This window comes from Leucopleurus acutus, assembly GCF_964270905.1.
Source record: "Leucopleurus acutus genome assembly, chromosome: 20".
Taxonomy (NCBI): Eukaryota; Metazoa; Chordata; class Mammalia; order Artiodactyla; family Delphinidae; genus Leucopleurus; species Leucopleurus acutus.
The window spans coordinates 5,772,168-5,784,206 of NC_139162.1; the positions used below are offsets into that span (position 1 = coordinate 5,772,168).

General features: G+C 45.6%; 1 protein-coding gene across 1 annotated transcript in view; it reads right to left on the bottom strand.

Annotated features, from left to right (window-relative positions):
- Positions 1-12,039, bottom strand: part of CDH13 (cadherin 13) — a 1,019,214-nt gene that overhangs the window by 636,326 nt on the left and 370,849 nt on the right. The window lies entirely within an intron of this gene.

Genomic DNA, 12,039 nt, shown 5'->3' on the forward strand with positions numbered 1-12,039 from the left:
CGGGGCTGGGGTGTATCAGAATCACGTGGGAGATTTGTTTTTTAAGTACTGAGCACCCAGTCCAAAGATTCTAATTTAGTAGCTCTGGGTTCTACAGAGCAGTTTGGAGAAGGGCAAGAAGAGAAGCCAAGAAAACTGTTAGTCTGGTGTCATACCAGTGATGCCTGGACCAGATCAGGACAGTGGCTGGAGAGATGTGAGGGCACTTCCTACAGTTGCATGGCTAGGTCGTGTCCGAGAAGCAGCCATGCTGGCGGAACCGCATGGAGCTCAGGGCCATTACCATGAGCAGCAGCTGTAACGGCTCATCCGTCACGCTTCCCTCTACGGTGCGTGTTTACTTAGTGCACGATTCTGTTACTACAGGTATCACCACTTATTGTCTGTATGTGTGTATGCCTGTCTGCCTTCCTCTGTAAACTCTGGGGACCCTGTGGGTAAGCGTGGAATTGTACTACCTGCTTTCTTCTCCACCCCCACTTTTGTTTTTTTAGCTCTCTGCTAAACAGTCTCGTTTGTTCGTTTACTAAACCTTTAATTGGAGCGTAACACAGATACAGAAGAGCACATAAATCAGAATGTACAGCTCAACGAATTTTCACAAAGTGGGCACATCCGTGTGCCCAGCGCCCAGCCCTAGACACAAAATATTACCAGCCCCCCTTCCTCCCCCTCCCCGAGTAAAATCCCTACCCTCCTCCCCAAAGGCTACACTATCCTAACTTCTAATACCATAGATTAGTTTCATTTGTACCTGCACTTCATGCAAAGGGAATCGTAGAGTGGGTGCTCACTTGTGTCTGCCTCTTTCACTCAACATTATGTTTGTAAGATCCATCCAAGTGGCTGCAAGTAGCGCAGTTTATCCTCGTCAGTGTATAGAATTCCATTACGTGGCCATACTGCGTCTATATATGTACTCTACTGCTGATGGGCATATGGGCTATGTCCAGTTTGGGGTTCTTAAAGTATTACTACCAGGAACCTTCTTGTGTGTCTTTTAGTGACAATATCTACCTGGGTCCAAGTACACTGTTAAAGCCATATAACTGTCTGCTGAATTAAGCTGATCTTTCTATTCTGGGACCATAATTCTTATGGTGATAATAACCATTTTAGCTGATCATTATAATGGCTAATGTGAATTGAACACTTTCTACACATGCGACTCAGGGCTAAGCATTTTATGTACATGACCTTATTTAATCTTTACAACAGTTTTGACCCTCTCCCTCCACAGCCTGTAGATAAAGTAACTGAGGCTTCTGAGAGGGCAAAGGAGGTGCCCAGCACGCAGTCTGTAAATCATAAAACCAAGATTTGAACCCTGGTCTGTCCGCTTTTCACCACTACCTGATCTCAGTAAAGGCCCTGTTGTAAAACACTCCCCTCCTGAAATCCCATCAGAACCTGCATATAATGATGTGAGTCCCCAGCTCAGTCCTGCTCTCACATTCCCGCCCAGTCCGGAAGCACTTCCCAGGGTGCCAGTGCCACCTCGAGGTCCCTCTGTGTCAGGGCTCCAGCGCTTTTCCTGGCTGCCAAGTCAGCTCTAGGGGCTTCTCTGTAATGTACACACATGGGATCTCTTGGGAGTCTGCAGTTCTCAGACACTTGTTCACTTCCTCTGACCATCTTCGTAGCTAAGAGTGATTGGGCGTGGCTGGGTTCAGGTTCTGGAAGTGAACTATGAAGGAGAGACACGGAGGTTGCTTTCATTGTCACCATCAGTTAGCATCAATCCACTGAAGGCACACTGCTCAGACGACAGGGCCCGCTTGGGAACTTGTTGTCTATTTTGCCAGGATGCTGGTTCTGGCCTTAGTCCCTGGGCAGGATCAAAGAAGACAGTCTCAGCTGGGAAGGGCTGGAGGCTAGGGAAGGCACACAAAGGCTAATATGGTTATTATCACCACAGTAATTATCTTCCCAGAATAGAAAGACTCTGTAGGGGTTCTAGTTTCACAGGTAAATTCCTTCCTTCTTCCCTTCCTTCCTTTTCTCTTTCCTTCCACAAATATTTCCTGAGCCCGGGTTATGCCGGATGTTGGGTTTATAATGTGGAACAAAGATGGACACAGTCCCTGGCTTGAAGTCTAGTATGAGGGTGGAGGGGTGGAGATGGACATTAATAGGGGACTTATTACAGGCAGACAGAACCACAACATGTGGAATGGCCTTGTGGCATTCAGGGAGCTGCAAATAAGCCAGTGAGATGGGCACAGAGAGCAAGGGAGAAAGCAAAGAAGAGATAAGCTGGTCCAGGAAATGTGGGGTCTGGAAGACGTATTCCTTGAAGGAAATTGGGACCCGTCCATCACAACTGTAGAACAGACTTTCCTCCTCTTGAGTCTCGTACAGCTCTGGCTCCCCATGCAAAATAATGCTCAACACTCAACATCCTCCCTGTCCAAGCTGTCCACTGGCCCCCCACTGGCATCCATCTTCACTCTGTGTCTCCCACATTACCCACTTCCGCACCTCCCGACAGCTACGCTACTCTCCTACCCCTTTGATGGATTGTATCGCTCCCTCTGTGCAGAAGGTAAATACTTCCCAGCTTCTTCACCCTGTTAACTCTATCATTACCTCTATCATTAACTCTATCATTCTTGGAGAGTCAGCTTGGGCCACTTCTCCAAATATCCTCTTTGTGTTTCCAGCGTTTCCTGTACATAGTGAATTTTATATCATATCATATCAACAGGTCCACTCTATGTATCTGTTTTCCCCATCAGAACCAAGGGCAGAAATTGGATCTTATTCTTTTATTCATCTCCAGCAATGAACAGAAAGCTTTTCCATACAGGAGGCCATCAATAACAATTCCACTTAATTACTCTCTCGGGGCTAAATGATGCTCTAGTGGTGGTGGTGCAGGGGTACCTCTTCCACACTGGGCGCAGAAGATACTGCAGGCAAGGCTGGGAACTGAGAAGGAAGGCCCCTTATCACCTCTTGTCTTGGTTGAGCCCAGCAGTGGAGCCAGGTAGGACATGAAGAACTCAGCCATGGTCTCCCCTTAGTTCCCCAGGCTCTGTGTGCATCCATTCATGCCAGCACTTAGCCTCCTGTGCTTAGCTTTGCCTTAGCTCACTGGTGAAGTCAGGGGTGGTGCCTTGTCTTCCCTCATAATCCCAATAAAGCTTCGCATAGCCACTAAGCATAGCTGGGATTGGTGTGTGAGTGTCGAATGAAGTTTTGACAAAGAACAGTAACTTGTTATTTACTGAGTGGCATCTGAGTGCCAGGCTCTGTGCCCGAGACTGTACATTCAGTCTCTCCTTTTAGCCTCATAGCAATTCTAATCTATAGCAGCATTTCCCCACTTTTTTTCATTATCTCCCCTGACCCAGGAGCGTTTTCAGATGTTTTTGTCTAACAGCCACCATTCTCATGAATCGTCAATGTCATAGACATACTGTATACCAGTTTATTAACTGCATGTATATCTGTACTCTACACACACACACAAAGTACAATTTTTGCCTCTCTCCCAAGAACCCATGTCACCGCTTTGGTGACATACAGCCCCACTGAGAATGCATAATCTACTATAAGCATCATTTCCATACTATGGGAGAAAAGACTGAGCCTTGGAGAGACTGACTAACATGCTCAAGGCCACACACCCGGAAAAGGCAGACGCCTGGTCCCAGTCTGATCAGTCTGCAGCTACAGTTCAAGCTCTCGGCACATCCATTTCCCAGAAATGATAAATGAGAGGAAAAAGGGCAGCTGTCCCCCCATCCTGTCCCCTCAGGCCTCTCACTGATCCCTCCAGGTCGTCAGAGGTACCAGGTGAGGGCACACTGAGAGACCACATCTACATTCAGGACCTGGCACACAGTAGGCCCTCAATATATTCTAGCTCTCTTCCCAACTTGTGCTATCAAGTAACTAGGGTTGCATAATGGGGTCTTATGTATTTTAGACAGCTTTTACCAGTTCAGGAGTGAGTGCTTTAGACTGTGGGTCTTTTTCAAGGCTATGAGAATCACCTAGAGGATATTTTTTAAAAGTAGCAATACCTGTCCCAACTCCGAACCGAGATTCTGACATAGCTAGGCTGGGGTCCAGGCACTAGTATCTCTTTAAGACTCCCCAGATGAATCTAATGCAGCCAGGGCCAAGAACTAGGACCTTGGACAATGGATTCCTTGTCAAGATGCCAGGTTTCCACATTTCCCAGCGATTCCTGGCACAGAGAAGAGGGTGGGGACCTATCCTGCCAGGAACTGCTATTCTCGTGCCCTAAGAAGCAGCAGTTTTAATGGTAGGTTTCTAAGCCCTTTTCCAATCCTGGCTCATGTGTAGTGGCCCTGAGACCTTGGGAAAGCCACCTGTCCCTTTAACCAAGGAACAAACAACAGTACCTCCCCTCATAGGTACTATAATTCTTACGGTGAGCATTAAACAAGATATGTACCTAGGTACATAAAGCACTTTGGACAGACCCTGGTGCCCCATGAATAAGAACTATTCTCATCATTATTCCTGTAATTCTGGGCATTAAAGGAGCTTCACTTTCCTTTTCTACACAGCTTCCTTCTTCTAGCTGGTTTTCTGCCTGCCTCCTGGGTCCTTCCACCTCCTTCTAGGCAGGTACCCGTGTTCTGGCCTATGCGGTTACCATGGGGATGGTTACTACAGACATTTCTGCTGAGGCTAAAGGAGTGAGGCAGATGATTCTGATCCAAACTTGCCCATCTTTGGATCCTCCCACTTTTCTTGGCAAAGCCCTACCTGTCTCACATGAGAAGTCATGAAGGAAAAATGACATCAAAGGAGTGAAATTACAGTGCCTGCCCATAGTGGACGCCACAAAATGATATTAAATATTCTTCAAATGATTGTTTGTAAAGATAAGAGGCCAAAAATCCAAGTCATTCTTTTTTCTAAAAGAGCGACGCTGTGCTGAGAGTCTTCTATTCATGATTGCGGTGAATCCTCACATTATGCATTTGATGTGAGGACTTTTTTCCTCTGGCAACCGAGACCTAGTGTGGCCAAATGAGGTTAAGGCCAGTTAGTCTAGGCTAGTCTGCCTAAGCAAATGTGCTCCTTCCTAAAAACCAACGAGCTTCCAGATTCACAGTCTAGCCATACTTTCACACCTGATCTATTATTCATTTAATATTTTTCTTTTAATTGACTGACATTTTCATTTACAAAATTATTTGAAGATAATCTTTATAGTACATGATGAATGTGCCAAATGTGTTTTTTTTCTAAAAATAAATTTAAGAAGTCAAGTAAAAACATATGTTTGTCCATGTATGCACTAAAACCCTCACAATGATGTGTGTTCCATTCTCCAGAAATGCTGGCTTGGGCTATATTCCTCCCTCATTTGAACAAATGCATGCCTGGCTCTACCCTACTCAGGCTTAAAATCTAGGAGGGCTCTGATATAATTATATATGATTATCTGATATAATCTAGGAGAGCTTCTGATATTTGAAATAATATATACAACATGAGTAATGAGGTCATGAGAAAGACGAAAACCTTAGAAAAGGCACAAATCTAGACCACGCCGACGATCGTGTTTTAATATTAATCAAAACAGAAATAGGTCACAACACTCTTTGTTTCTTCGTCCCCCTGAAGGAAACAGACTCTACTTCCCCACTGATTGTAATCTCCCCTTAAATTTCCTATTACAGGGCACAATTGATAGGATCAGCCCTGCATTGTCTTACATTATGAACTTTGTTGACACAATCAAAATGTCAGTGATTCTCAAACTTTTAAATAGAGATCAAGCCAGTGCATGTTTCAGGGTGCAGAGTTCAAAGAACACATGAAGGATGAAATTGAATAGTCTATGTCTATTTTTTTTTAAAAATAGATGTTTCTATAGAGACAACCTCCTAAGTAGCTCAGAATAACACCATGAAGATAATTGAAAGGAAAAATTCTAATAAACAATTAAACTTGTGAACAAATATTGAAAACCTCTATCTGAGGGGGAAAAGGAGCCATCTGTACTATTCTGAACCTACAAAGGACTTCCTTACATAGCTTATCACTAGTACTTAAAAGAGCTTCTGGAAAAAAAATTATATATATAATATACTACACATGGGGATTTACTGGAATCAATTGCACAACATCATTCTTTGAAATAATCTTTGAACACCCTAGGAGAAGAAAGGGGGGAAGTAAAAAGTCCCCACCTGGGGGAAAAATGCAAATTAGGCGAATGGCACCACTCAGAGTTTCAATTATGCTTTCAGCGTGTTTCCACTCAAAATATCCTCTGGGCTTAATGCAAATGTCACAGAAGACAAACTTTAGCTGGGAGACAAAACCACAATTGAAATGGGTAGTTTGGCATGTGAATTAAGGGGTTTAATCTTCCTGACCTTGATTTTATGCTTTTCTATTTCCTTCTTTTGAATGTGGTTCTTAGGGATGGAAATGGAAAAGGCATAGAATCCTTACCATCTAGAAATGTGTGAGGAAGCAAATTAAGCCATATTATGATCCCAGAAAATATAACAATGCAGATGGATTTAAATTTATCTGCAAAATAAAGAGCAGGCCTGCTCATGTAGGTAGGTATGAACTAAATATGGAATCTGTGCTATTCTTATAAGTGTTCTGGGGTGAGTCTGTGATCCATGCACTCGTATCTTACATGGGCAAATGGTCCTAAACACATTATTCACATTTGTAGAGACTGGTCTACACATAACTTTAGGGCCTCTCAGAGTTGGTGGCCTGGTGGAGTCTTGGTGGCCAAGACTCCACTTGTACACGTGTGTGGGGATATGTGACGATCAGTAGTAGTGTGGGGTTGGAACCAGTCAACCTGGGACGTGTATTCCTCCCACAGTCAGACGCACTTGGATCTACTTCTAGCAACCTATACTTGCACACGGAAGAGAATGGCTCTGTTTCAGCAGTATGCTGGTAAAAAAAAGAAAACAAACAAAAATGCAGAATGTACGTTGTTTACTCCCTCTTAAGACTGTATCACATATCCTGGTACTCATAGCTCAGTTAGTCAAACAGAATTCAATTGCTCCATTTAGCACGAAGGGCCTGCATATCCAATGATCTGCAGAGTCTTCGCTGGGGCATGGAAAGCCATGCCTTTCTAACAACTGAAATAGCACTTAGTTCAGAAACATCAGATGGACTCTGCCCAGGATACACACTATCAGTTAATTGCTTTTCACACCCTCAGTAGGGTCCAACTTTCTTTGAAAGAACTCAAAGGACTTTAGTCCAGAGGCTCTTTGGATTTGCCCAAGTGAGAGAAACAGAAAACATTTTCTTCTGCTTCTCAGAACACCCTCATTACTCAAGCCTTCTAGTCAATCAAGGTTTCATTAACATATGTTCAGTCCCACCCACGTTGGACCAGATCCCTGTATGATACATCCTCCAGCCTTGATTTTGTCTACCCTCCTGATTCCTGAATGCACGGAACCATATCCTGTGTTCCATGTTTGGCCTGGAGTCAGCATTGACATCCACAGAGCTTCTGTAAGGTTCTTGTCATGCTCCTAATCATGACTGATTATCCCAGCAGTGGATGTCACCTCCAAAGGCTGTGTAGATCTGATAGGTGCAGAATGTACATAAAACGGTCCTAATACATCTCATGTGTCAATCCCAAGTTTGATAAAATAGAGTTTCAATTCTATCATGTCAGCCAAAGACATCATAATGAATGATTCCATCAAGTGATCTTCAGCAGAAACCTATTTTTTGCCATGTAAACCCTTAAGGGACTCCTCCTGGAAAAAGAGCCCACATCTGCTTGCAGGGGATTTTCTCTACCTACCATTAAAAACTGAGCTGCTAGCTCTGGATTTAGTCTTTTCTGCCAGGGTCTTACATTTTCCTCTTGCTACTGATTTTTTTTAAAACACAGCAGGTTGTTTTCTGAAAAAATGCTACGCAGTTTCTATCCCATGGTGGTTATAATCACTATGAATTTGTATCTCAGATTGGAATTTATATGGCACAGTGCCTGACACAGTACATACTCAGTCCTGTTTGTTGAACGAATAAATAGCAGAACTGTAATTTGGTAGATAAGCACATTTGAAACTCCCCAAACAAAACTGAGAAGGATGGCCCAAACTCATGTAAAGATTTGAGTAAGCTGGCTTGAAAGTCACCTGATCATTGAAACAGGAATCACTGATTCAGCAACTTTGACAATCACCAAGTCTCAGATTTACAGAGATTCCCTCTGTTTTCATATTACTAGCCTATGTCTCTTACTCAGTCCTCAGTTTTTGATTTATCTAGTAATTATGTGTGCACATGTCTCCCTCTCTGAGTATCTATAGGGTAAGTTAATGAGAAAAGAAACTTGCTCCACTATAACTTATGTTTGATCTTGCTGTTGGAGCTGTCTGGAGACACGTAGCAGAGTGTCCTGGCTGAGCCTAGATTGAGATTCAGATCCTGACGGTGTATGATGCTTTGGCAGTACCGTGATTTCCCAAATACCCCCATACGCCATGAGGAGACATACATATAGAGAAAGGGACCTTTAAGAAGGTGGACCACAGAGGCAGCGGAGTCAAGATGGCAGACTAGGAGAACATGGAGTTCGCATCTCTGCATAACTAGGGCACCTACCAGGCACCAGTGGGGGACCACAGACACTTAAGGGGATGCAAGGAACCCCCAGCGACTGGGTAGGACTTGCGGGGGAGTGAGTGGGGAGGAGAAGTGGAAGCGGGATGGGACCAGAGCCCCTGAGGGGCGGCTAGGGGAGGGGAAGGGATCCAATGCTCAGAGGGGGAAAGTGGGGGCACCGCTGGGAGGGCAGAGGACCAGAAGGGAGCGTGGCCAGCATTCCCCCTGCCCACCTGGGCCCCCGGGAGCCTGCTGAGATCCCGCGCCTGATCCTCTGCCCACCCAGGCCCCCTCCGGCCGCATGGCTGCCGAGGGAGTGTGAGGGAGGGAAGGGGAAGCAAATGTAACGGCCGGACAAACGGGGCCAGCGCCCCTGAGGGAAGGCTGTGGGGGGAGGAGTTCCCACACCCAGTGGGGCCCACCCACGGCTAGGGGTCCAGTGGTGACTGGGGACACCCTCAGGAGGGCGGGGAACAGAAGGGAGCGTGGCCAGCACTTTCGCCGCCTGCCTGGGCACCGGGGAGCCTGTTGGGCTCCCGGGCCTAAACCCACGCCCTCAGAGGCTCCCTCCAGCCTAGGCCCCGCCCCTACACCCCCACCCAGGGCCCTACCTCTGCACGGGGCACTCCGAGACCCCCTCTGAAACCCCCTCCAACAGCCCACACACCCTCAGGCCGGGCCTTACCTCCAAACTCCGGAACTCCACACTCTGAGGGGCCCCTCAGGCTGTGCTGCCTTTTTCCCAAAATGCACAGGTCGTGAGACTAGGCCCCGCCCCACACTTAAACGTCACCCCGCCGAGGCCCCACCCCCCCTAAAACCCGCCCCTGCCTAAGTTCCACCCCCCCTAAGCTCCACCCCCCCAGCCAAGGCCTTTTTTTTTCTCTTTTAGGGTGTGGTTCTCTTTTACCTTGTTGTTGATTCATTTATATTTTTATTTTCTCTAATAAATCTTTTATTTTCCTAATTTTATTTTATTCTTTGTACTTCGTTATTGTTCTGTGCCTTTTGGCTTGTTCCTTTTTTTCCTTTTTTCTGTTGTGGTTCTGTTTTACCTTGCTGTAGTTGTTTCAATTATATTTTTATTTTTCCTAATATATTTTTTACCTTTCTAATTTTGTTTTATTTTTTATTCTTTGTTATTGTATTGTTCCTTTTTTTCTTTTCTTTCGCAGCACCGAATGGCTTGTGGGATATTGGTTCCCCGGCCAGGGATCAGGCCTGAGCTCCTGTGGTGGGAGAGCTGAGTCCAAACCACTGGATTAACAGAGAACCTCAGACCCCAGGGAACAGTAATCAGAGTGAGGCCTCCTGGAGGTCCTCATAGAGGCACCAAGACCAGGCTCTGCCCAACTGCCTGCAAACTACAGTGCTAGAAGCCTCAGGCCAAACAACCAGTAAGACAGCAATACAGCCCCACCCATCAAAAAACACGAGACAACAAAAAAATATGTTACAGATGAAGGAGCAAGGTAAAAACGTACAAGATCAAATAAATGAAGAGGAAATAGGAAACTCACCTGAAAAAGAATTTGGAGTAATGATAGTAAAGATGATCCAAAATCTCAGAAACAGAATGGAGAAAATACAAGAAATGTTTCTTAAGGACCTAGAAGAACTAAAGCGCAAACAAACAGTGACGAACAACACAATAACTGAAATTAAAAATACTCTAGAAGCAATCAATAGCAGAAAAACTGAGGTAGAAGAATGGATAAGTGAGTTGGAAGAGAAAATGGTGGAAATAACTGCTGTGGAGCAGAGTAAAGAAAACAGAATGAAAATAATTGAGGACAGTCTCAGAGACCTCTGAAACAACACTAAACACACCAATATTCAAATTATAGGGGTCCCAGAAGAAGAAGAGAAAGAGAAAATATTTGAAGAGATTATAGTTGAAAACTTCCCTAACATGGGAAATGAAATAGCCACCTAAGTCCAGGAAGCACAGAGAGTCCCATACAGGATAAACCCCAGGAGAAACATACCCAGACACATAGTAATCAAACTAACAAAAATTAAATTCAAAGAAAAAGTATTAAAAGCAGCAAGGGAGGCTGGGAGCTGAGGCTTGGGTTTCTGTCAGAGCGCAGGGAGAAGACTGGTGGCGTGAACACAGCCTGAAGGGGTTAGGGCACCAGGGCTAGCTGGGAGGGAGTCCAGGGAAAAGTCTGGACCTGCCGAAGAGGCAAGAGACTTTTTCTTCCCTCTTTGTTTCCTGGAGCGCGAGGAGAGGGGATTAAGCACGCTGCTTAAAGGAGCTCCAGAGACGGGCGCGAGCCGCGGCTAACAGCGCGGACCCCACAGACGGGCATGAGACACCAAGAAGCCTGTGTGGGAGCACAGGTCACTATACACACCGCCCTTCCGGGGAGCCTGTGCAACCCTCCACTGCCAGGGTCCCGGGATGCAGGGACAACTTCCCCGGGAGAATGCACGGCGCACCTCAGGCTGGTGCAACATCATGCCAGCCTCTGCTGCCACAGGCTCGCCCGGCATCATGCCTCTCCCTCCCCCCAGCCTGAGTGAGCGAGAGCCCCTGAATCAGCTGCTCCTTTAACCCCGTCCTGTCTGAGCGAAGAACAGACGCCCTCCGGTGACCTACACACAGAGGCGGGGCCAAATCCAAAGCTGAGCCCCTGGAGCTGTGAGAACAAAGAAGAGAAAGGGAAATCTCTCCCAGCAGCCTCAGGAGCAGCGGATTAAAGCTCCACAATCAACTTGATGTACCTGCATCTGTGGAATACCTGAATAGACAAAGAATCATCCCAAATTGCGGAGGCGGACTTTGAGAGCAAGATTTATTATTTTTTCTCCTTTTCCTCTTTTTGTGAGTGTGTATGCTTCTGTGTGAGATTTTGGCTGTATAGCTTTGCTTACACCATTTGTCCTAGGGTTCTATCCGTCTGTTTTTTTTTTTTTTACTTAAAAAAATTTTTTTTCTTAATAATTACTTTTTACTTTAATAACTTTATTTTATCTTACTTTATTTTATTTTCTTTTATCCTCTTTCTCCCTTCCTTCTTTCCTCCCTCCCTCCTTCCCTCCCTCTCTCTCTCTTTCTTTCTTTCTTTCTACTTTCTCTCCCTTTTATTCTGAGCCGTGTGGATGAAAGGCTCTTGGTGCTGCAGCCAGGAGTCAGTGCTGTGCCTCTGAGGTGGAAAAGCCAACTTCAGGACACTGGTCCACAAGAGACCTCCCAGCTCCACGTAATATCAAACGGTGAAAAACTCCCAGAGATCTCCATCTCAACACCAACACCCAGCTTCACTCAATGACTAGCAAGCCACAGTGCTGGACACCCCATGCCAAACAACTAGCAAGACAGGAACACAATCCCACCCATTAGCAGAGAGGCTGCCTAAAATCATAATAAGTCCACAGACACCCCAAAACACACCAGCAGATGTGGACCTGCCCACCAGAGAG